Raw genomic sequence first — 22,569 nt, forward strand, 5'->3', positions numbered from 1 at the left:
CTCTAGCCTTGTTCTTCTTTCGAGAGTTCCCTTGTGCTGCCTCAGTTGGATCTCCTTCACTTGACAGGGGGGTGCCCGAGCAGCGACCCTCCCCAGCTCTAGCCCAACTCCTACTTACCTGCCAGGTGAGATACTATGATCATGTAGGTGCTTCTCCCAGGGCAAGGCTCACCCATTGCACTCTGGGTGTGCTGCCCCTGCGATTTCCCCAAATGTGGGAAACTTGACTGCATAATTTGTGTTTCCCCTGGTCGGCTCTCATATAATTCAGATCTCTTTGTCTCAGGTCTCTCTCCAGCCTAGTTTGCTGTCTGTTTCCACTTCTTTTTTCTTGAGCCCCTCCCTTCTATACCCTTGTGGACTCTAATGACTTCTCCTCCTGTCTGCTTACTTTGTGCCTTCCAACGCACAATGCAAACTACAGGTAGTGCTGCAGGGCCCACACCCTTTTACATGCCTTTCAGAGCAGCTCTGGAGCTGTTACAGTGCCCAGCTGCTGCAAGAAATCAGCTTGAATGCTTCAGGGGCTGGGGCATAGCCAACATGAGCCCCACACCGACGGAGGGTGGAGGTGTTTAATGCGAACTAAGGGTCATCCAAGCGCCGCAAAAGGCCACCATGCCCTGCATACCCCTTTTCTCTTTTCATATGCAGATGAGGGTTCCAGCCAACTTTGGCCCACTGCTTGGATGACATCACCGTATGCAAATCCGTCTTCTGCAGACCTTCCCCCAGGAATGCTTGTACTAGTTGTTGCATTTGGTTTGTTGTTTGGGGTGCTTCAGTATTAGGCAGCCTTCTGCTCTCCCATGGTTATCTGAAAATATGTGTTCTCCCTGCAGTTGTTGTCCCCAGATGAGAGTTCCCTTGTGCTGCCTCAGTTGAATCTCCTTTACTTGACAGAGATGTGCCTGAGCAGCGGCCCTCCCCAGCCCTATCCCAAATCATACTTATTTTGCATAGGAGATACCATGGTCATGAAGATTGTTCTCCCAGGGTGAGGTTCATTCATTGCATTCTGGGTATGCTGACCCCTGTGATTTCCCCAAATGTGGGAAACTCGACTGCATTATTTGTGGTAGTGGGGGACTGTGTTTGTGCTTTCCTCTGGTCAGCTCTGGTAAAAGTCAGATTTCTTTGTCTCAGATCTTCCTCTAGCCTTGTTCTTTTTTTGAGAGTTTCCTTGTGCTGCCTCAGTTGGATCTCCTTCACTTGACAGGGGGGTGCCCGAGCAGCGACCCTCCCCAGCTCAAGCCCAACTCCTACTTACCTGCCAGGTGAGATACTATGATCAGGAAGGTGCTTCTCCCAGGGCAAGGCTCACCCATTGCACTCTGGGTGTGCTGCTCCTACGATTTCCCCAAATGTGGGACACTTGATTGCATAATTTGTGTTTCCTCTGGTCGGCTACTCGTATAATTCAGATCTCTTTGTCTCAGGTCTCTCTTTAGCCTAGTTTGCTGTCTGTTTCCACTTCTCTTTTCTTGAGCCCCTGCCTTCTATGCCCTTGTGCACTCTCCTGACTTCTCCTGTCTGCTTACTTTGTGCCTTCCAACGCACAATGCAAACTACAGGTAGTGCTGCAGGGCCAACACCCTTTTACTTGCCTTACAGAGCAGCTCTGGAGCTGTTACAGTGCCCAGCTGCTGCAAGAAATCTGCTTGAATGCTTCAGGGGATGGGGCATGGCCAACATGAGCCCCACACCAAAGGAGGGTGGAGGTGTTTAATGCAAACTAGGGGTCATCCAAGCACCGCAAAAGGCCGCCATGCCCTGCACGCCCCTTTTCTCTTTTCATATGCAGATGAGGGTTGAAGCCAACTTTGACCAACTGCTTGGATGACATCACCGTATGCAAATCCGTCTTCTGCAGAACTTCCCCCAGGAATGCTTGCACTAGTTGTTGCATTTGGTTTGTTGTTTGGGGGTGCTTCAGTATTAGGCAGCCTTCTGCCCTCCCATGTTCATCTAAAAATATGTGTTCTCCCTGCAGTTGTTGTCCCCAGATGAGAGTTCCCTTGTGCTGCCTCAGTTGAATCTCCTTTACTTGACAGAGATGTGCATGAGCAGCGGCCCTCCCCAGCCCTATTCCAAATCATACTTATTTTGCATAGGAGATACCATGGTCATGAAGATTGTTCTCTCAGGGTGAGGTTCATTCATTGCATTTTGGGTATGCTGACCCCTGTGATTTCCCCAAATGTGGGAAACTTGACTGCATTATTTGTGGTAGTGGGGGACTGTGTTTGTGCTTTCCTCTGGTCAGCTCTGGTAAAAGTCAGATTTCTTTGTCTCATATTTTACTCTAGCCTTGTTCTTCTTTCGAGAGTTCCCTTGTGCTGCCTCAGTTGGATCTCCTTCACTTGACAGGGGGGTACCCGAGCAGCGACCCTCCCCAGCTCTAGCCCAAATCCTACTTACCTGCCAGGTGAGATACTATGATCATGAAGGTGCTTCTCCCAGGGCAAGGCTCACCCATTGCACTCTGGGTGTGCTGCTCCTGCGATTTCCCCAAATGTGGGAAACTTGACTGCATAATTTGTGTTTCCCCTGGTCGGCTCTCGTATAATTCAGATCTCTTTGTCTCAGGTCTCTCTCCAGCCTAGTTTGCTGTCTGTTGCCACTTCTCTTTTCTTGAGCCGCTCTCTTCTATGCCCTTGCGCACTATCCTGACTTCTCCTCCTCTCTGCTTACTTTGTGCCTTCCAAAGCACAATGCGAACTACAGGTAGTGCTGCAGGGCCCACACCCTTTTACTTGCCTTACAGAGCAGCTCTGGAGCTGTTACAGTGCCCAGATGCTGCAAGAAATCAGCTTGAATGCTTCAGGGGCTGGGGCATAGCCAACATGAGCCCCACACCGAAGGAGGGTGGAGGTGTTTAATGCGAACTAGGGGTCATCCAAGCGCCGCAAAAGGCCGCCATGCCCTGCACGCCCCTTTTCTCTTTTCATATGCAGACGAGGGTTGAAGCCAACTTTGACCCACTGCTTGGATGACATCACCATATGCAAATCCATCTGCTGCAGGCCTTCCCCCAGGAATGCTTGCACTAGTTGTTGCATTTGGTTTGTTGTTTGGGGGTGCTTCAGTATTAGGCAGCCTTCTGCCCTCCCATGTTCTTCTGAAAATATGTGTTCTCCCTGCAGTTGTTGTCCCCAGATGAGAGTTCCCTTGTGCTGCCTCAGTTGAATCTCCTTTACTTGACAGAGATGTGCCTGAGCAGCGGCCCTCCCCAGCCCTATCCCAAATCATACTTATTTTGCATAGGAGATACCATGGTCATGAAGATTGTTCTCCCAGGGTGAGGTTCATTCATTGCATTCAGGGTATGCTGACCCCTGTGATTTCCCCAAATGTGGGAAACTCGACTGCATTATTTGTGGTAGTAGCGGACTGTGTTTGTGCTTTCCTCTGGTCAGCTCTGGTAAAAGTCAGATTTCTTTGTCTCAGATCTTCCTCTAGCCTTGTTCTTCTTTCGAGAGTCCCTTGTGCTGCCTCAGTTGGATCTCCTTCACTTGACAGGGGGGTACCCGAGCAGCGACCCTCCCCAGCTCTAGCCCAACTTCTACTTACCTGGCAGGTGAGATACTATGATCATGTAGGTGCTTCTCCCAGGGCAAGGCTCACCCATTGCACTCTGGGTGTGCTGCTCCTGCGTTTTCCCTAAATGTGGGAAACTTGACTGCATAATTTGTGTTTCCCCTGGTCGGCTCTCGTATAATTCAGATCTCTTTGTCTCAGGTCTCTCTTCAGCCTAGTTTGCTGTCTGGTTCCACTTCTCTTTTCTTGAGCCGCTCCCTTCTATGCCCTTGCGCACTATCCTGACTTCTCCTCCCGTCTGCTTACTTTGTGCCTTCCAATGCACAATGCAAACTACAGGTAGTGCAGCAGGGCCCACACCCTTTTACTTGCCTTACAGAGCAGCTCTGGAGCTGTTACAGTGCCCAGCTGCTGCAAGAAATCATCTTGAATGCTTCAGGGGATGGGGCATGGCCAACATGAGCCCCACACCAAAGGAGGGTGGGGGTGTTTAATGCGAAAAAGGGGTCATCCAAGCACCGCAAAAGGCCGCCATGCCCTGCACGCCCCTTTTCTCTTTTCATATGCAGATGAGGGTTGAAGCCAACTTTGACCCACTGCTTGGATGACATCACCATATGCAAATCCGTCTTCTGCAGAACTTCCCCCAGGAATGCTTGTACTAGTTGTTGCATTTGGTTTGTTGTTTGGGGGTGCTTCAGTATTAGGCAGCCTTCTGCCCTCCAATGTTCATCTGAAAATATGTGTTCTCCCTGCAGTTGTTGTCCCCAGATGAGAGTTCCCTTGTGCTGCCTCAGTTGAATCTCCTTTACTTGACAGAGATGTGCATGAGCAGCGGCCCTCCCCAGCCCTATTCCAAATCATACTTATTTTGCATAGGAGATACCATGGTCATGAAGATTGTTCTCCCAGGGTGAGGTTCATTCATTGCATTCTGGGTATGCTGACCTCTGTGATTTCCCCAAATGTGGGAAACTCGACTGCTTTATTTGTGGTAGTGGGGGACTGTGTTTGTGTTTTCCTCTGGTCAGCTCTGGTAAAAGTCAGATTTCTTTGTTTCAGATCTTCCTCTAGCCTTGTTCTTCTTTCGAGAGTTCCCTTGTGCTGCCTCAGTTGGATCTCCTTCACTTGACAGGGGGGTGCCCGAGCAGCGACCCTCCCCAGCTCTAGCCCAACTCCTACTTACCTGCCAGGTGAGATACTATGATCATGAAGGTGCTTCTCCCAGGGCAAGGCCCACCCATTGCACTCTGGGTGTGCTGCCCCTGCGATTTCCCGAAATGTGGGAAACTTGACTGCATAATTTGTGTTTCCCCTGGTCGGCTCTCGTATAATTTAGATCTCTTTGTCTCAGGTCTCTCTCCAGCCTAGTTTGCTGTCTGTTTCCACTTCTTTTTTCTTGAGCCCCTCCCATCTATACCCTTGTGCACTATCCTGACTTCTCCTCCCGTCTGCTTACTTTGTGCCTTCCAATGCACAATGCAAACTACAGGTAGTGCTGCAGGGCCCACACCCTTTTACTTGCCTTACAGAGCAGCTCTGGAGCTGTTACAGTGCCCAGCTGCTGCAAGAAATCAGCTTGAATGCTTCAGGGGCTGGGGCATAGCCAACATGAGCCCCACACCGAAGGAGGGTGGAGGTGTTTAATGCAAACTAGGGGTCAGACAAGCGCCGCAAAAGGCCACCATGCCCTGCACGCCCCTTTTCTGTTTTCATATGCAGACGAGGGTTGAAGCCAACTTTGACCCACTGCTTGGATGACATCACCATATGCAAATCCATCTGCGGCAGGCCTTCCCCCAGGAATGCTTGCACTAGTTGTTGCATTTGGTTTGTTGTTTGGGGGTGCTTCAGTATTAGGCAGCCTTCTGCCCTCCCATGTTCATCTGAAAATATATGTTCTCCCTGCAGTTGTTGTCCCCAGATGAGAGTTCCCTTGTGCTGCCTCATTTGAATCTCCTTTACTTGACAGAGATGTGCCTGAGCAGCGGCCCTCCCCAGCCCTATCCCAAATCATACTTATTTTGCATAGGAGATACCATGGTCATGAAGATTATTCTCCCAGGGTGAGGTTCATTCATTGCATTCTGGGTATGCTGACCCCTGTGATTTCCCCAAATGTGGGAAACTCGACTGCTTTATTTGTGGTAGTGGGGGACTGTGTTTGTGTTTTCCTCTGGTCAGCTCTGGTAAAAGTCAGATTTCTTTGTTTCAGATCTTCCTCTAGCCTTGTTCTTCTTTCAAGAGTTCCCTTGTGCTGCCTCAGTTGGATCTCCTTCACTTGACAGGGGGGTGCCCGAGCAGCGACCCTCCCCAGCTCTAGCCCAACTCCTACTTACCTGCCAGGTGAGATACTATGATCATGAAGGTGCTTCTCCCAGGGCAAGGCTCACCCATTGCACTCTGGGTGTGCTGCCCCTGCGATTTCCCCAAATGTGGGAAACTTGACTGCATAATTTGTGTTTCCCCTGGTCGGCTCTCATATAATTCAGATCTCTTTGTCTCAGGTCTCTCTCCAGCCTAGTTTGCTGTCTGTTTCCACTTCTTTTTTCTTGAGCCCCTCCCTTCTATACCCTTGTGCACTATCCTGACTTCTGCTCCCGTCTGCTTACTTTGTGCCTTCCAATGTACAATGCAAACTACAGGTAGTGCTGCAGGGCCCACACCCTTTTACTTGCCTTACAGAGCAGCTCTGGAGCTGTTACAGTGCCCAGCTGCTGCAAGAAATCAGCTTGAATGCTTCAGGGGATGGGGCATGGCCAACATGAGCCCCACACCAAAGGAGGGTGGAGGTGTTTAATGCGAACTAGGGGTCATCCAAGCACCGCAAAAGGCCGCCATGCCCTGCACGCCCCTTTTCTCTTTTCATATGCAGATGAGGGTTGAAGCCAACTTTGACCCACTGCTTGGATGACATCAAAGTATGCAAATCCGTCTTCTGCAGAACTTCCCCCAGGAATGCTTGCACTAGTTGTTGCATTTGGTTTGTTGTTTGGGGGTGCTTCAGTATTATGCAAGCCTTCTGCCCTCCCATGTTCATCTGAAAATATGTGTTCTCCCTGCAGTTGTTGTCCCCAGATGAGAGTTCCCTTGTGCTGCCTCAGTCGAATCTCCTTTACTTGACAGAGATGTGCATGAGCAGCGGCCCTCCCCAGCCCTATTCCAAATCATACTTATTTTGCATAGGAGATACCATGGTCATGAAGATTGTTCTCCCAGGGTGAGGTTCATTCATTGCATTTTGGGTATGCTGACCCCTGTGATTTCCCCAAATGTGGGAAACTTGACTGCATTATTTGTGGTAGTGGGGGACTGTGTTTGTGCTTTCCTCTGGTCAGCTCTGGTAAAAGTCAGATTTCTTTGTCTCAGATTTTCCTCTAGCCTTGTTCTTCTTTCGAGAGTTCCCTTGTGCTGCCTCAGTTGGATCTCCTTCACTTTACAGGGGGGTACCCGAGCAGCGACCCTCCCCAGCTCTAGCCCAACTCCTACTTACCTGCCAGGTGAGATACTATGATCATGAAGGTGCTTCTCCCAGGGCAAGGCTCACCCATTGCACTCTGGGTGTGCTGCCCCTGCGATTTCCCCAAATGTGGGAAACTTGACTGCATAATTTGTGTTTCCCCTGGTCGGCTCTCGTATAATTCAGATCTCTTTGTCTCAGGTCTCTCTCCAGCCTAGTTTGCTGTCTGTTTCCACTTCTCTTTTCTTGAGCCGCTCCCTTCTATGCCCTTGCGCACTATCCTGACTTATCCTCCTGTCTGCTTACTTTGTGCCTTCAAACGCACAATGCGAACTACAGGTAGTGCTGCAGGGCCCACACCCTTTTAGTTGCCTTACAGAGCAGCTCTGGAGCTGTTACAGTGCCCAGCTGCTGCAAGAAATCAGCTTGAATGCTTCAGGGGCTGGGGCAGAGCCAGCATGAGCCCCACACAAAAGGAGGGTGGGGGTGTTTAATGCGAACTAAGGGTCATCCAAGCACCGCAAAAGGCCGCCATGCCCTGCATGCCCCTTTTCTCTTTTCATATGCAGATGAGGGTTCCAGCCAACTTTGGCCCACTGCTTGGATGACATCACCGTATGCAAATCCGTCTTCTGCAGACCTTCCCCCAGGAATGCTTGTACTAGTTGTTACATATGGTTTGATATTTGATGGTGCTTCAGTATTAGGCAGCCTTCCGCCCTCCCATGTTCATCTGAAAAGATGTGGTCTCCCTGCAGTTGTTGTCCCCAGACGAGAGTTCCCTTGTGCTTCCTCAGTTGAATCTCCTTAACTTGACGGGGGAGGGGCTGCCCGAGCAGCCACCCTCCCCAGCCCTATCCCAACTCATACTTATTTTGCAAATGAGATCTCTTGATCATGAAGATTGTTCTCACAGGGTGAGGTTCATCCATTATATTTTAAAATAGGAAGGTACAAATTACATATTTGAATTGCATCTATGTGTTGGATTCAAATGTGTCCCCCCCCTTCCTTTCTCAATTGTGCCCGTCAGCAGCTATTCTAAGGTTGCTGCCAATGGGTGTGACACATTAATTTCTTCTGTGGGGTACACTGGACTCCACAAGGATTCACATTGGGGTGTAGAGTAGGATCTTGATCTGAGGCACCAACCGGCTCAAAGCTTTTGACTGTTCCCAAGAAGCTCAGTGCATTCTCCTCTATAACCCCGCTTCCATGAACAGGGAGCTCAGTTTGTAGTTGGTGCCTTCAGTAGCAGGCCACTTAACAGGGGCCTGCCTCAGGCAGCCTATTCTTAGCTATTAATTTTGACAAGAAAAGAAGAACTTGTTTTATGAGAATCTACAAGGGCTGCAGCAGGCTAGGTCTAATAGACATCTTTACTGCAGCTTCATCACTCCCAGCGGCGCTGTATACTCCCGTGCCCTGGTTGCTGGGTCACTGCAGCGGAGGCTCCGGTTTCTTCCTAAGGTCAGTCACACACACACCGCCCTTCCGGATCACGAGGCCGCTGATGAAGGGGAGCGTGGCCGTAGGGGGTGGACCGTGTGCGCACTGGCGTGGACACTGATTACTGGGCAGCCGCTCCACTAGCCACCAGGTACAGTTAAGGAGCACAGGTCTGGGGGTTTTTCTCCTATATTAAACCAATTTTGTACTGCCCGCAGCGCATTGTGATAGGTAATAGGGCCTGATTCAGGTTGGATTGCAATCACAATAAGCGATCCAACTGCAAAAATTGCTAAGAGCATACGCATGTGCCTGCATTTTCTGCGGCACCCCGCAGAGAATGCGATCGCCTCTGCCTGTCAATCGGGGCAGGGGGGGAGAGGGGGGTCAGCAACACTCCATTTCCAAGTCAGGGATGGAGCGGTGCGGGGGCAAGGCTTCAAAATGGGGTCTGCAATGGAGGAGACACAGGGGGCGTGGTCACAGCGGCTGTATGACATCACATTCAGCCGCTGTGATCACAAAAATGGTGGCGGCTTCCTGCGCGCACATACAGTCTGCACCAGCAGGAGGCTACACCATTTTTTATGATCACGCTGAACTGCAGTGCGACTGCAATTACAGCATGGTCAAGAAGGGAGGCGTCATGCTGGGTGGCCATTAGAGATGAGCGGGTTCGGTTCCTCGGAATCCGAACCCGCCCGAACTTCACCCTTTTTTGCACGGGTCCGAGCAGACTCGGATCCTCCCGCCTTGCTCGGTTAACCCGAGCGCGCCCGAACGTCATCATCCCGCTGTCGGATTCTCACGAGACTCGGATTCTATATAAGGAGCCGCGCGTCGCCGCCATTTTCACACGTGCATTGAGATTGATAGGGAGAGGACGTGGCTGGCGTCCTCTCCGTTTAGATTAGAAGATAGAGACGAGTGACATTTGATTTACTACTAATTTGGGGAGCAGTTGAACTTGTCAGGAGTACTCAGTAGTGCAGAGTTTTGCTGATAGTGACCACCAGTTTTATTATTTATAATCCGTTTTCTGCCTGAAAAAAAACGATACACATACCATATATGTGCTCAGCCTCAGTGTGCTGCATGATATATCATCTATGTATATCTGACTGTGCTGAGTACTCACTGCTCACACAGCTTAATTGTGGGGGAGACTGGGGAGCAGTTATAGCAGGAGTACAGTGCACACTTTTGCTGCCAGTGTGACCACCAGTATATTGTCTGCCTGAAAAAGTTAAACACTCCTGTGGTGTTTTTTTTTTTTATTCTATAAACGCATTCTGCTGACAGTGTCCAGCAGGTCCGTCATACATTATATTATATAAATATTTACCTGCAGTAGTGTTATATTTTTTTTTCATCTCTATCATCTTTATCATCTCTATATTAGCAGACGCAGTACGGTAGTCCACGGCTGTGGCTATCTCTGTGTCGTCAGTGCTCGTCCATAATTGTATACCTACCTACCTGTGGTGGTTTTTTTTTTTCTATCTTCTTCATACTAGTAGTTTAGGAGTCTGCTGACAGTGTCCACCAGGTCCATCATTATATTATATACCTACAGTAGTAATATATTTATTATATTATCTATACTAGCAGACGCAGTACGGTAGTCCACGGCTGTACCTACCTCTGTGTCGTCACTCGTCCATAATTGTATACCTAACTGTGGTGGGGTTTTTTTTTCTATCTTCTTCATACTAGTAGTTTAGGAGTCTGCTGACAGTGTCCACCAGGTCCGTCATTATATTATATACCTACAGTAGTAATATATTTAGTATATTATCTATACTAGCAGACGCAGTACGGTAGTCCACGGCTGTACCTACCTCTGTGTCGTCACTCGTCCATAATTGTATACCTAACTGTGGTGGGGTTTTTTTTTCTATCTTCTTCATACTAGTAGTTTAGGAGTCTGCTGACAGTGTCCACCAGGTCCGTCATTATATTATATACCTACAGTAGTAATATATTTAGTATATTATCTATACTAGCAGACGCAGTACTGTAGTCCACGGCTGTACCTACCTCTGTGTCGTCACTCGTCCATAATTGTATACCTACCTGTGGTGGGTTTTTTTTTTCTATCTTCTTCATACTAGTAGTTTAGCAGTCTGCTGACAGTGTCCACCAGGTCCGTCATTATATTATATACCTACAGTAGTAATATATTTAGTATATTATCTATGCTAGCAGACGCAGTACGGTAGGCCACGGCTGTGGCTATCTCTGTGTCGTCAGTGCTCGTCCATAATTGTATACCTACCTACCTGTGGTGGGGTTTTTTTTCTATCTTCTTCATACTAGTAGTTTAGGAGTCTGCTGACAGTGTCCACCAGGTCCGTCATTATATTATATACCTACAGTAGTAATATATTTAGTATATTATCTATACTAGCAGACGCAGTACTGTAGTCCACGGCTGTACCTACCTCTGTGTCGTCACTCGTCCATAATTGTATACCTACCTGTGGTGGGTTTTTTTTTTCTATCTTCTTCATACTAGTAGTTTAGCAGTCTGCTGACAGTGTCCACCAGGTCCGTCATTATATAATATATACCTACAGTAGTTATATATATATTTTTTTTATATCATTAATTATCATCTCTATACTAGCAGACGCAGTACGGTAGTCCACGGCTGTAGCTACCTCTGTGTCGTCAGTCACTCGTCATCCATAAGTATACTAGTATCCATCCATCTCCATTGTTTACCTGAGGTGCCTTTTAGTTGTGCCTATTAAAATATGGAGAACAAAAATGTTGAGGTTCCAAAAATAGGGAAAGATCAAGATCCACTTCCACCTCGTGCTGAAGCTGCTGCCACTAGTCATGGCCGAGACGATGAAATTCCATCAACGTCGTCTGCCGAGGCCGATGCCCAATGTCATAGTACAGAGCATGTAAAATTCAAAACACAAAAGATCAGTAAAAAAAGGACTCAAAAATCTAAATAAAAATCGTCGGAGGAGAAGCGTAAACTTGCCAATATGCCATTTACCACACGGAGTGGCAAGGAACGGCTGAGGCCCTGGCCTATGTTCATGGCTAGTGGTTCAGCTTCACATGAGGATGGAAGCACTCAGCCTCTCGCTAGAAAAATGAAAAGACTTAAGCTGGCAAAAGCACAGCAAAGAACTGTGCGTTCTTCAAAATCACAAATCCACAAGGAGAGTCCAATTGTGTCAGTTGCGATGCCTGACCTTCCCAACACTGGACGTGAAGAGCATGCACCTTCCACCATTTGCACACCCCCTGCAAGTGCTGGAAGGAGCACCCGCAGTCCAGTTCCTGATAGTCAGATTGAAGATGTCAGTGTTGAAGTACACCAGGATGAGGAGGATATGGGTGTTGCTGGCGCTGGGGAGGTGAGGTGGTTTGTTTAAGTCAGGCACCCGGGGAGACACCTGTTGTCCGTGGGAGGAATATGGCCATTGACATGCCTGGTGAAAATACAAAAAAAAAATGCTCTTCGGTGTGGAAGTATTTCAACAGAAATGCGAACAACAGGTGTCAAGCCGTGTGTTGCCTTTGTCAAGCTGTAATAAGTAGGGGTAAGGACGTTAACCACCTCGGAACATCCTCCCTTATACGTCACCTGCAGCGCATTCATCATAAGTCAGTGACAAGTTCAAAAACTTTAGGCGACAGCGGAAGCAGTCCACTGACCAGTAAATCCCTTCCTCTTGTAACCAAGCTCACGCAAACCACCCCACCAACTCCCTCAGTGTCAATTTCCTCCTTCCCCAGGAATGCCAATAGTCCTGCAGGCCATGTCACTGGCAATTCTGATGAGTTCTCTCCTGCCTGGGATTCCTCCGATGCATCCTTGAGTGTAACGCCTACTGCTGCTGGCGCTGCTGTTGTTGCTGCTGGGAGTCGATGGTCATCCCAGAGGGGAAGTCGTAAGACCACTTTTACTACTTCCACCAAGCGATTGACTGTCCAACAGTCCTTTGCAAGGAAGATGAAATATCACAGCAGTCATCCTGCTGCAAAGCGGATAACTGAGGCCTTGGCATCCTGGGCGGTGAGAAACGTGGTTCCCGTATCCATCATTACTTCAGAGCCAACTATAGACTTGATTGAGGTACTGTGTCCCCGGTACCAAATACCATCTAGGTTCCATTTCTCTAGGCAGGCGATACCGAAAATGTACACAGACCTCAGAAAAAGACTCACCAGTGTCCTAAAAAATGCAGTTGTACCCAATGTCCACTTAACCACGGACATGTGGACAAGTGGGGCAGGGCAGACTCAGGACTATACGACTGTGACAGCCCACTGGGTAGATGTATTGACTCCCGCCGCAAGAACAGCAGCGGCGGCACCAGTAGCAGCATCTCGCAAACGCCAACTCTTTCCTAGGCAGGCTACGCTTTGTATCACCGCTTTCCAGAATACGCACACAGCTGAAAACCTCTTACGGCAACTGAGGAAGATCATCGCAGAATGGCTTACCCCAATTGGACTCTCCTGTGGATTTGTGGCATCGGACAGCGCCAGCAATATTGTGCGTGCATTATATCTGGGCAAATTCCAGCACGTCCCATGTTTTGCACATACCTTGAATTTGGTGGTGCAGAATTATTTAAAAAACGACAGGGGTGTGCAAGAGATGCTGTCGGTGGCCAGAAGAATTGCGGGACACTTTCGGCGTACAGGCACCACGTACAGAAGACTGGAGCAACACCAAAAACGCCTGAACCTGCCCTGCCATCATCTGAAGCAAGAAGTGGTAACGAGGTGGAATTCAACCCTCTATATGCTTCAGAGGATGGAGGAGCAGCAAAAGGCTATTCAAGCCTATACATCTAACCACGATATAGGAGGTGGAATGCACCTGTCTCAAGCGCAGTGGAGAATGATTTCAACGTTGTGCAAGGTTCTGCAACCTTTTGAACTTGCCACACGTGAAGTCAGTTCAGACACTGCCAGCCTGAGTCAGGTCATTCCCGTCATCAGGCTTTTGCAGAAGAAGCTGGAGACATTGAAGGAGGAGCTAAGACAGAGCGATTCCGCTAGGCATGTGGGACTTGTGGATGGAGCCCTTCATTCGCTTAACCAGGATTCACGGGTGGTCAATCTGTTGAAATCAGAGCACTACATTTTGGCCACCGTGCTCGATCCTAGATTTAAAACCTACGTTGTATCTCTCTTTCCGGCAGACACAAGTCTGCAGGGGTTCAAAGACCTGCTGGTGAGAAAATTATCAAGTCAAGTGGAACTTGATCGGTCAACAGCTCCTCCTTCACATTCTCCCGCAATTGGGGGTGCGAGGAAAAGGCTCAGAATTCCGAGTCCACCCGCTGGCGGTGATGCAGGGCAGTCTGGAGCGACTGCTGATGCTGACATCTGGTCCGGACTGAAGGACCTGCCAACGATTACGGACATGACGTCTACTGTCACTGCATATGATTCTCTCACCATTGAAAGAATGGTGGAGGATTATATGAGTGACCGCATCCAAGTAGGCACGTCAGACAGTCCGTACGTATACTGGCAGGAAAAAGAGGCAATTTGGAGGCCCTTGCACAAACTGGCTTTATTCTACCTAAGTTGCCCTCCCACAAGTAGTACTCCGAAAGAGTGTTTAGTGCCGCCGCTCACCTTGTCAGCAATCGGCGTACGAGGTTACTTCCAGAAAATGTGGAGAAGATGATGTTCATTAAAATGAATTATAATCAATTGCTCCGTGGAGACATTGACCAGCAGCAATTGCCTCCACAAAGTACACAGGGAGCTGAGATGGTAGATTCCAGTGGGGACGAATTGATAATCTGTGAGGAGGGGGATGTACACGGTGATGAATCGGAGGATGATGATGAGGTGGACATCTTGCCTCTGTAGAGCCAGTTTGTGCAAGGAGAGATTAATTGCTTCTTTTTTGGTGGGGGTCCAAACCAACCCGTCATTTCAGTCACAGTCGTGTGGCAGACCCTGTCACTGAAATGATGGGTTGGTTAAAGTGTGCATGTCCTGTTTATACAACATAAGGGTGGGTGGGAGGGCCCAAGGACAATTCCATCTTGCACCTCTTTTTTCTTTCATTTTTCTTTGCGTCATGTGCTGTTTGGGGAGTGTTTTTTGGAAGGGCCATCCTGCGTGACACTGCAGTGCCACTCCTAGATGGGCCAGGTGTTTGTGTCGGCCACTTGGGTCGCTGAGCTTAGTCACACAGCTACCTCATTGCGCCTCTTTTTTTCTTTGCGTCATGTGCTGTTTGGGGAGTGTTTTTTGGAAGGGCCATCCTGCGTGACACTGCAGTGACACTCCTAGATGGGCCAGGTGTTTGTGTCGGCCACTTGGGTCGCTGAGCTTAGTCACACAGCTACCTCATTGCGCCTCTTTTTTTCTTTGCGTCATGTGCTGTTTGGGGAGTGTTTTTTGGAAGGGCCATCCTGCGTGACACTGCAGTGCCACTCCTAGATGGGCCAGGTGTTTGTGTCGGCCACTTGGGTCGCTGAGCTTAGTCACACAGCTACCTCATTGCGCCTCTTTTTTTCTTTGCGTCATGTGCTGTTTGGGGAGTGTTTTTGGAAGGGCCATCCTGCGTGACACTGCAGTGCCACTCCTAGATGGGCCAGGTGTTTGTGTCGGCCACTTGGGTCGCTGAGCTTAGTCACACAGCTACCTCATTGCGCCTCTTTTTTTCTTTGCGTCATGTGCTGTTTGGGGAGTGTTTTTTGGAAGGGCCATCCTGCGTGACACTGCAGTGCCACTCCTAGATGGGCCAGGTGTTTGTGTCGGCCACTTGGGTCGCTGAGCTTAGTCACACAGCTACCTCATTGCGCCTCTTTTTTTCTTTGCGTCATGTGCTGTTTGGGGAGTGTTTTTTGGAAGGGCTATCCTGCGTGACACTGCAGTGCCACTCCTAGATGGGCCAGGTGTTTGTGTCGGCCACTTGGGTCGCTGAGCTTAGTCATCCAGCGACCTCGGTGCAAATTTTAGGACTAAAAATAATATTGTGAGGTGTAAGGTGTTAAGAATAGACTGAAAATGAGTGGAAATTATGGTTATTGAGGTTAATAATACTTTGGGATCAAAATGACTCCCAAGTTCTATGAACAAGGGAAAATGTCATCATCCCGCTGTCGGATTCTCGCGAGATTCGGATTCCATATAAAGAGCTGCGCGTTGCCGCCATTTTTACTTGTGCATTGAAGAGAGAGCGGAGAGGACGTGGCTATGTTCTCTCAGTGGAAATCTCAATATCAGTGCTCAGTATCAGTGGATACTTATTGCTGCTCAGTAATACTAGTAGTGTGTCTCTCCTGCTCAGTGTCAGTTCTCAGTAGTATCCTCATCAGTGCTCAGTATCACTGCTCATTGTCTTGTGCTGCATTGTTGTGCTCAGCATACTACAGTACATTACTAATAGTCCAGTGCTGCATCTTGCTGCTCAGTGTCAGTTCTAGTATCCTCATCAGTGCTCACTATCACTGCTCATTGCATTGTGGTGTTCTGTATACTACAGTAACATAGTAATATAGTAACATATAGTAACATAGTTTTTGAGGTTGAATAGAGGCAAATTGCCCATCGTGTTCAACCTGTTTTAAGTTGTGATGATTCTACATACTTGCTTAATAATGTATTATGACTAGTTATCTACTACAACTCATGTTACCCCCGGATTAACCATGTTGATATTTTAAGTATTATAAACTTGGATAGCTTTTTCATTCAGAAATGTATCCATTCCTTTTTTAAATCCAATTACAGAGTCCGCCATTACCACCTTCCCTGGCAGGGAATTCCACATCCTGATTGCCCTAACAGTGAAGATCATAGTATCTCACCTGGCAGGTAAGTAGGAGTTGGGCCAGAGCTGTGGAGGATTGCTGCTCGGGCACCCCCTGTGAAGTGAAGGAGATCCAACTGAGGCAGCACAAGGGAACTCTCAAAAGAAGAACAAGGCTAGAGGAAGATCTGAGACAAAGAAATCTGACTTTTACCAGAGCTGACCAGAGGAAAGCACAAACACAGTCCCCCACTACCACAAATAATGCAGTCGAGTTTCCCACATTTTGGAAATCACAGGGGTCAGCATACCCAGAATGCAATGAATTAACCTCACCCTGGGAGAACAATCTTCATGACCATGGTATCGCCTATGCAAAATAAGTATGATTTGGGATAGGGCTGGGGAGGGCCGCTGCTCAGGCACATCTCTGTCAAGTATAGGAGATTCAACTGAGGCAGCACAAGGGAACTCTCATCTGGGGACAACAACTGCAGGGAGAACACATATTTTCAGATGAACATGGGAGGGCAGAAGGCTGCCTAATACTGAAGCACCCCCAAACAACAAACCAAATGCAACAACTAGTACAAGCATTCCTGGGGGAAGTTCTGCAGAAGACGGATTTGCATATGGTGATGTCATCCAAGCAGTGGGCCAAAGTTGGCTGGAACCCTCATCTGCATATGAAAAGAGAAAAGGGGCGTGCAGGGCATGGCGGCCTTTTGCGGCGCTTGGATGACCCCTAGTTCGCATTAAACACCTCCACCCTCCTTTGGTGTGGGGCTCATGTTGACAATGCCCCAGCCTCTGAAGCATTCAAGCTTATTTCTTACAGCAGCTTGGCACTGTAACAGCTCCAGAGCTGCTCTGTAAGGCAAGTAAAAGGGTGTGGGCCCTGCAGCACTACCTGTAGTTTGCATTGTGCATTGGAAGGCACAAAGTAAGCAGACAGGAGGAGAAGTCAGGATAGTGCACAAGGGTATAAAAGGGAGGGGCTCAAGAAAAAAGAAGTGGAAACAGACAGCAAACTAGGCTGGAGAGAGACCTGAGACAAAGAGATCTGAATTATACGAGAGCTGACCAGGGGAAACACAAATTCTGCAGTCAAGTTTCCCACATTTGGGGAAATCGCAGGGGCAGCACACCCAGAGTACAATGGGTGAGCCTTGCCCTGGGAGAAGCACCTTCATGATCATAGTATCTCACCTGGCAGGTAAGTAGGAGTTGGGCTAGAGCTGGGGAGGGTCGCTGCTCGGGCACCCCCCTGTCAAGTGAAGGAGATCCAACTGAGGCAGCACAAGGGAACTCTCGAAAGAAGAACAAGGCTAGAGGAAGATCTGAGACAAAGAAATCTGACTTTTACCAGAGCTGACCAGAGGAAAACACAAACACAGTCCCCCACTACAACAAATAATGCAGTCGAGTTTCCCACATTTGGGGAAATCACAGGGGTCAGCATACCCAGAATGCAATGAATGAACCTCACCCTGGGAGAACAATCTTCATGACCATGGTATCGCCTATGCAAAATAAGTATGATTTGGGATAGGGCTGGGGAGGGCCGCTGCTCAGGCACATCTCTGTCAAGTAATGGAGATTCAACTGAGGCAGCACAAGGGAACTCTCATCTGGGGACAACAACTGCAGGGAGAACACATATTTTCAGATGAACATGGGAGGGCAGAAGGCTGCCTAATACTGAAGCACCCCCAAACAACAAACCAAATGCAACAACTAGTGCAAGCATTCCGGGGGGAAGGCCTGCAGCAGATGGATTTGCATATGGTGATGTCATCCAAGCAGTGGGTCAAAGTTGGCTTCAACCCTCATCTGCATATGAAAAGAGAAAAGGGGCGTGCAGGGCATGGCGGCCTTTTGCGGCGCTTGGATGACCCCTAGTTCGCATTAAACACCTCCACCCTCCTTTGGTGTGGGGCTCATGTTGACAATGCCCTAGCCCCTGAAGCATTCAAGCTGATTTCTTACAGCAGCTTGGCACTGTAACAGCTCCAGAGCTGCTCTGTAGGGCAAGTAAAAGGGTGTGTAGTTTGCATTGTGCATTGGAAGGCACAAAGTAAGCAGACAGGAGGAGAAGTCAGGATAGTGCACAAGGGTATAAAAGGGAGGGGCTGAAGAAAAAAGAAGTGGAAACAGACAGCAAACTAGGCTGGAGAGAGACCTGAGACAAAGAGATCTGAATTATACGAGAGCCGACCAGGGGAAACACAAATTATGCAGTCAAGTTTCCCACATTTGGGGAAATCGCAGGGGCAGCACACCCAGAGTGCAATGGGTGAGCCTTGCCCTGGGAGAAGCACCTTCATGATCATAGTATCTCACCTGGCAGGTAAGTAGGAGTTGGGCTTGAGCTGGGGAGGGTCGCTGCTCGGGCACCCCCCTGTCAAGTGAAGGAGATCCAACTGAGGCAGCACAAGGGAACTCTCGAAAGAAGAACAAGGCTAGAGGAAGATCTGAGACAAAGAAATCTGACTTTTACCAGAGCTGACCAGAGGAAAACACAAACACAGTCCCCCACTACCACAAATAATGCAGTCGAGTTACCCACATTTGGGGAAATCACAGGGGTCAGCATACCCAGAATGCAATGAATGAACCTCACCCTGGGAGAATAATCTTCATGACCATGGTATCTCCTATGCAAAATAAGTATGATTTGGAATAGGGCTGGGGAGGGCCGCTGCTCAGGCACATCTCTGTCAAGTAAAGGAGATTCAACTGAGGCAGCACAAGGGAACTCTCATCTGGGGACAACAACTGCAGGGAGAACACATATTTTCAGATGAACATGGGAGGGCAGAAGGCTGCCTAATACTGAAGCACCCCCAAACAACAAACCAAATGCAACAACTAGTGCAAGCATTCCTGGGGGAAGGCCTGCCGCAGATGGATTTGCATATGGTGATGTCATCCAAGCAGTGAGTCAAAGTTGGCTTCAACCCTCATCTGCATATGAAAAGAGAAAAGGGGCGTGCAGGGCATGGCGGCCTTTTGCGGCGCTTGGATGACCCTTAGTTTGCATTAAACACCCCCACCCTCCTTCGGTGTGGGTCTCATGTTGGCCATGCCCCAGCCCCTGAAGCATTCAAGCTGATTTCTTGCGGCAGCTTGGCACTGTAACAGCTCCAGAGCTGCTCTGTAAGGCAAGTAAAAGGTTGTGGGCCCTGCAGCACTACCTGTAGTTTGCATTGTGCATTGGAAGGCACAAAGTAAGCAGACAGGAGGAGAAGTCAGGATAGTGCACAAGGGTATAAAAGGGAGGGGCTCAAGAAAAAAGAAGTGGAAACAGACAGCAAACTAGGCTGGAGAGAGACCTGAGACAAAGAGATCTGAATTACACGAGAGCCGACCAGGGGAAACACAAATTCTGCAGTCAAGTTTCCCACATTTGGGGAAATCGCAGGGGGCAGCACACCCAGAGTGCAATGGGTGAGCCTTGCCCTGGGAGAAGCACCTTCATGATCATAGTATCTCACCTGGCAGGTAAGTAGGAGTTGGGCTAGAGCTTGGGAGGGTCGCTGCTCGGGCACCCCCCTGTCAAGTGAAGGAGATCCAACTGAGGCAGCACAAGGGAACTCTCGAAAGAAGAACAAGGCTAGAGGAAGATCTGAGACAAAGAAATGTGACTTTTACCAGAGCTGACCAGAGGAAAACACAAACACAGTCCCCCACTACAACAAATAATGCAGTCGAGTTTCCCACATTTGGGGAAATCACAGGGGTCAGCATACCCAGAATGCAATGAATGAACCTCACCCTTGGAGAACAATCTTCATGACCATGGTATCTCCTATGCAAAATAAGTATGATTTGGGATAGGGCTGGGGAGGGCCGCTGCTCAGGCACATCTCTGTCAAGTAAAGGAGATTCAACTGAGGCAGCACAAGGGAACTCTCATCTGGGGACAACAACTGCAGGGAGAACACATATTTTCAGATGAACATGGGACGGCAGAAGGCTGCCTAATACTGAAGCACCCCCAAACAACAAACCAAATGCAACAACTAGTGCAAGCATTCCTGGGGGAAGGCCTGCAGCAGATGGATTTGCATATGGTGATGTCATCCAAGCAGTGGGTCAAAGTTGGCTTCAACCCTCGTCTGCATATGAAAAGAGAAAAGGGGCGTGCAGGGCATGGCGGCCTTTTGCGGCGCTTGGATGACCCCTAGTTCGCATTAAACACCTCCACCCTCCTTCGGTGTGGGGCTCATGTTGGCTATGCCCCAGCCCCTGAAGCATACAAGCTGATTTCTTGCAGCAGCTGGGCACTGTAACAGCTCTAGAGCTGCTCTGTACGGCAAGTAAAAGGGTGTGGGCCCTGCAGCACTACCTGTAGTTTGCATTGTGCTTTGGAAGGCACAAAGTAAGCAGACGGGAGAAGTAAGGATAGTGCGCAAGGGCATAGAAGGGAGCGGCTCAAGAAAAGGGAAGTGGAAACAGACAGCAAACTAGGCTGGAGAGAGACCTGAGACAAAGAGATCTGAATTATACGAGAGCCGACCAGGGGAAACACAAATTATGCAGTCAAGTTTCCCACATTTGGGGAAATCGCAGGAGCAGCACACCCAGAGTGCAATGGGTGAGCCTTGCCCTGGGAGAAGCACCTTCATGATCATAGTATCTCACCTGGCAGGTAAGTAGGAGTTGGGCTAGAGCTGGGGAGGGTCGCTGCTCGGGTACCCCCCTGTCAAGTGAAGGAGATCCAACTGAGGCAGCACAAGGGAATTCTCGAAAGAAGAACAAGGCTAGAGGAAGATCTGAGACAAAGAAATCTGACTTTTACCAGAGCTGACCAGAGGAAAGCACAAACACAGTCCTCCACTACCACAAATAATGCAGTCGAGTTTCCCACATTTGGGGAAATCACAGGGGTCAGCATACCCAGAATGCAATGAATGAACCTCACCCTGGGAGAACAATCTTCATGACCATGGTATCTCCTATGCAAAATAAGTATGATTTGGGATAGGGCTGGGGAGGGCCGCTGCTCAGGCACATCTCTGTCAAGTAAAGGAGAGATGGTCTGCCAGATTACATAATGCATACCAGAGCCATAACTAGACTTTTTGGTGCTCTGTGACAGATAATTATATGCCCCCCCCCTCCCCATTTTTGCAATATGGACAAAAGGTGCATGCCTTCTGGGGAAGGGGCATAACAAGATTGGTCTCAGAGAAAGCACATGAGATATGAAGATATATCTAGTATACTTGGCACTCAATGGTTTGTGGTATTGCCGGGGTGCACTCCTTAAATGCATATACAGTCACACATGGCATGTTTGTGCAAATGGCATATCAGCAGTCAGCACTAACTGGTGACATGCCATTTGTACAAGTAAGCCATGTGTGACTAATATATAAACATGCTTTATTAAATAACACCTCAAACTATCATACCCAGGATTCAAACCTATAACCTGTTGAATTCTAATCAAACACCCTACCCATTGAGCTACTTGATCCTGCATCTATTCTAACCTCCAAAAACAGATTCAGTTGCATCTTCCAGCGTGTTTTGTTTGCGCCTTTGCAAATGTCTTACATCGACAAACTTATTTAGTACTATTTTGCAAATAGGGTTAGATTGTCGCAACATTGTGTTCCCTAATTGCTTGATTTTTTAAATGCAACAATTGATAAAGACACCTGATAATTGCTCTGTGGAGTCTTATTTTGTGTTTTGTGTTTAGTCTTTAGATCTGAATTTGAATGTACTTGTGAACTAACTTAATTTCCTACTTCTAAATTCATTCCTAAATTCACTACTTACATGAATCCTGTAGTTGGGCATTTTGGGACTTCGATTGTGGGCATTGTTTTGTGTCCAGACCAGCAGCAGGTGGTGTGCATTTGCTGGAAAGGCATCGAAGACCTCCGATATGCTGCATCTCCTGATGTGTGTCTCCCTCAAGTGGCTGTCAGCAAATGCCTGCTAGACATGCATCATAGAACAGGCATGCTAAAACATGGGTCTTCAACCTGCGACCCTCCAGCTGCTGTGGAACTACACATCCCAGCATGCCCTGCCTCAGTTTTAGCATACCTTAATAGCAAAACTGTGGCAGGGCATGCTGGGATGTGTAGTTTCACAGCAGCTGGAGGGCCACAGGATGAAGACCCATGTGCTAGAGCCAAGCCAGCTAGAGCTGGGTGGTTGGGTGGGTGGTGTGTCGGATGTGGAGCACATGCAAATGATTGTGTATCATCCAGCTAGTGAGAGAGAAAACTCATGCAGGAGTGTGCCTGCTTGTCCGTGGGTTATGCACCTTGCCAGACGTTAAATCTACATAGAGCAGCTGGAGGGGACAAGAGCAGGTTTGCAAAATATAGATAGAAGAGCA

General features: G+C 48.6%; 19 non-coding genes and 3 pseudogenes across 19 annotated transcripts; 13 read left to right on the forward strand and 9 right to left on the reverse strand.

The window, feature by feature from the left end:
* Positions 1-110: 110 nt before the first annotated feature.
* LOC135019009 (U1 spliceosomal RNA) lies at positions 111-252 on the forward strand (annotated as a pseudogene).
* A 694-nt stretch (positions 253-946) lies between these two features.
* On the forward strand, positions 947-1,110 carry LOC135018902 (U1 spliceosomal RNA). Its single transcript, XR_010216531.1, has one exon. It is a non-coding gene; the product is annotated as a U1 spliceosomal RNA (small nuclear RNA).
* Positions 1,111-1,262: 152 nt separating this feature from the next.
* On the forward strand, positions 1,263-1,426 carry LOC135018973 (U1 spliceosomal RNA). The gene has a single exon (XR_010216593.1). It is a non-coding gene; the product is annotated as a U1 spliceosomal RNA (small nuclear RNA).
* Positions 1,427-2,097: 671 nt separating this feature from the next.
* Positions 2,098-2,261, forward strand: LOC135018782 (U1 spliceosomal RNA). Its single transcript, XR_010216416.1, has one exon. It is a non-coding gene; the product is annotated as a U1 spliceosomal RNA (small nuclear RNA).
* Positions 2,262-2,413: 152 nt separating this feature from the next.
* Positions 2,414-2,576, forward strand: LOC135018918 (U1 spliceosomal RNA). Its single transcript, XR_010216546.1, has one exon. It is a non-coding gene; the product is annotated as a U1 spliceosomal RNA (small nuclear RNA).
* Positions 2,577-3,250: 674 nt separating this feature from the next.
* On the forward strand, positions 3,251-3,414 carry LOC135018783 (U1 spliceosomal RNA). The gene has a single exon (XR_010216417.1). It is a non-coding gene; the product is annotated as a U1 spliceosomal RNA (small nuclear RNA).
* A 151-nt stretch (positions 3,415-3,565) lies between these two features.
* Positions 3,566-3,728, forward strand: LOC135018957 (U1 spliceosomal RNA). The gene has a single exon (XR_010216577.1). It is a non-coding gene; the product is annotated as a U1 spliceosomal RNA (small nuclear RNA).
* A 674-nt stretch (positions 3,729-4,402) lies between these two features.
* On the forward strand, positions 4,403-4,566 carry LOC135018808 (U1 spliceosomal RNA). The gene has a single exon (XR_010216442.1). It is a non-coding gene; the product is annotated as a U1 spliceosomal RNA (small nuclear RNA).
* Positions 4,567-4,718: 152 nt separating this feature from the next.
* Positions 4,719-4,860, forward strand: LOC135019019 (U1 spliceosomal RNA; annotated as a pseudogene).
* A 695-nt stretch (positions 4,861-5,555) lies between these two features.
* On the forward strand, positions 5,556-5,719 carry LOC135018812 (U1 spliceosomal RNA). Its single transcript, XR_010216446.1, has one exon. It is a non-coding gene; the product is annotated as a U1 spliceosomal RNA (small nuclear RNA).
* A 152-nt stretch (positions 5,720-5,871) lies between these two features.
* LOC135018943 (U1 spliceosomal RNA) lies at positions 5,872-6,013 on the forward strand (annotated as a pseudogene).
* A 696-nt stretch (positions 6,014-6,709) lies between these two features.
* Positions 6,710-6,873, forward strand: LOC135019128 (U1 spliceosomal RNA). Its single transcript, XR_010216727.1, has one exon. It is a non-coding gene; the product is annotated as a U1 spliceosomal RNA (small nuclear RNA).
* A 152-nt stretch (positions 6,874-7,025) lies between these two features.
* Positions 7,026-7,188, forward strand: LOC135018907 (U1 spliceosomal RNA). The gene has a single exon (XR_010216535.1). It is a non-coding gene; the product is annotated as a U1 spliceosomal RNA (small nuclear RNA).
* A 9,241-nt stretch (positions 7,189-16,429) lies between these two features.
* On the reverse strand, positions 16,430-16,592 carry LOC135018826 (U1 spliceosomal RNA). The gene has a single exon (XR_010216459.1). It is a non-coding gene; the product is annotated as a U1 spliceosomal RNA (small nuclear RNA).
* A 674-nt stretch (positions 16,593-17,266) lies between these two features.
* On the reverse strand, positions 17,267-17,429 carry LOC135019011 (U1 spliceosomal RNA). The gene has a single exon (XR_010216627.1). It is a non-coding gene; the product is annotated as a U1 spliceosomal RNA (small nuclear RNA).
* Positions 17,430-17,581: 152 nt separating this feature from the next.
* LOC135018822 (U1 spliceosomal RNA) lies at positions 17,582-17,745 on the reverse strand. The gene has a single exon (XR_010216456.1). It is a non-coding gene; the product is annotated as a U1 spliceosomal RNA (small nuclear RNA).
* Positions 17,746-18,400: 655 nt separating this feature from the next.
* Positions 18,401-18,563, reverse strand: LOC135018908 (U1 spliceosomal RNA). The gene has a single exon (XR_010216536.1). It is a non-coding gene; the product is annotated as a U1 spliceosomal RNA (small nuclear RNA).
* Positions 18,564-18,715: 152 nt separating this feature from the next.
* LOC135018819 (U1 spliceosomal RNA) lies at positions 18,716-18,879 on the reverse strand. The gene has a single exon (XR_010216453.1). It is a non-coding gene; the product is annotated as a U1 spliceosomal RNA (small nuclear RNA).
* Positions 18,880-19,553: 674 nt separating this feature from the next.
* On the reverse strand, positions 19,554-19,717 carry LOC135018870 (U1 spliceosomal RNA). Its single transcript, XR_010216501.1, has one exon. It is a non-coding gene; the product is annotated as a U1 spliceosomal RNA (small nuclear RNA).
* A 152-nt stretch (positions 19,718-19,869) lies between these two features.
* On the reverse strand, positions 19,870-20,033 carry LOC135018804 (U1 spliceosomal RNA). Its single transcript, XR_010216438.1, has one exon. It is a non-coding gene; the product is annotated as a U1 spliceosomal RNA (small nuclear RNA).
* A 671-nt stretch (positions 20,034-20,704) lies between these two features.
* Positions 20,705-20,867, reverse strand: LOC135018919 (U1 spliceosomal RNA). Its single transcript, XR_010216547.1, has one exon. It is a non-coding gene; the product is annotated as a U1 spliceosomal RNA (small nuclear RNA).
* A 152-nt stretch (positions 20,868-21,019) lies between these two features.
* On the reverse strand, positions 21,020-21,183 carry LOC135018788 (U1 spliceosomal RNA). The gene has a single exon (XR_010216422.1). It is a non-coding gene; the product is annotated as a U1 spliceosomal RNA (small nuclear RNA).
* Positions 21,184-22,569: the final 1,386 nt, after the last annotated feature.

The sequence above is a fragment of the Pseudophryne corroboree genome, unplaced genomic scaffold (assembly GCF_028390025.1).
Source record: "Pseudophryne corroboree isolate aPseCor3 unplaced genomic scaffold, aPseCor3.hap2 scaffold_330, whole genome shotgun sequence".
Lineage (NCBI taxonomy): Eukaryota > Metazoa > Chordata > Amphibia > Anura > Myobatrachidae > Pseudophryne > Pseudophryne corroboree.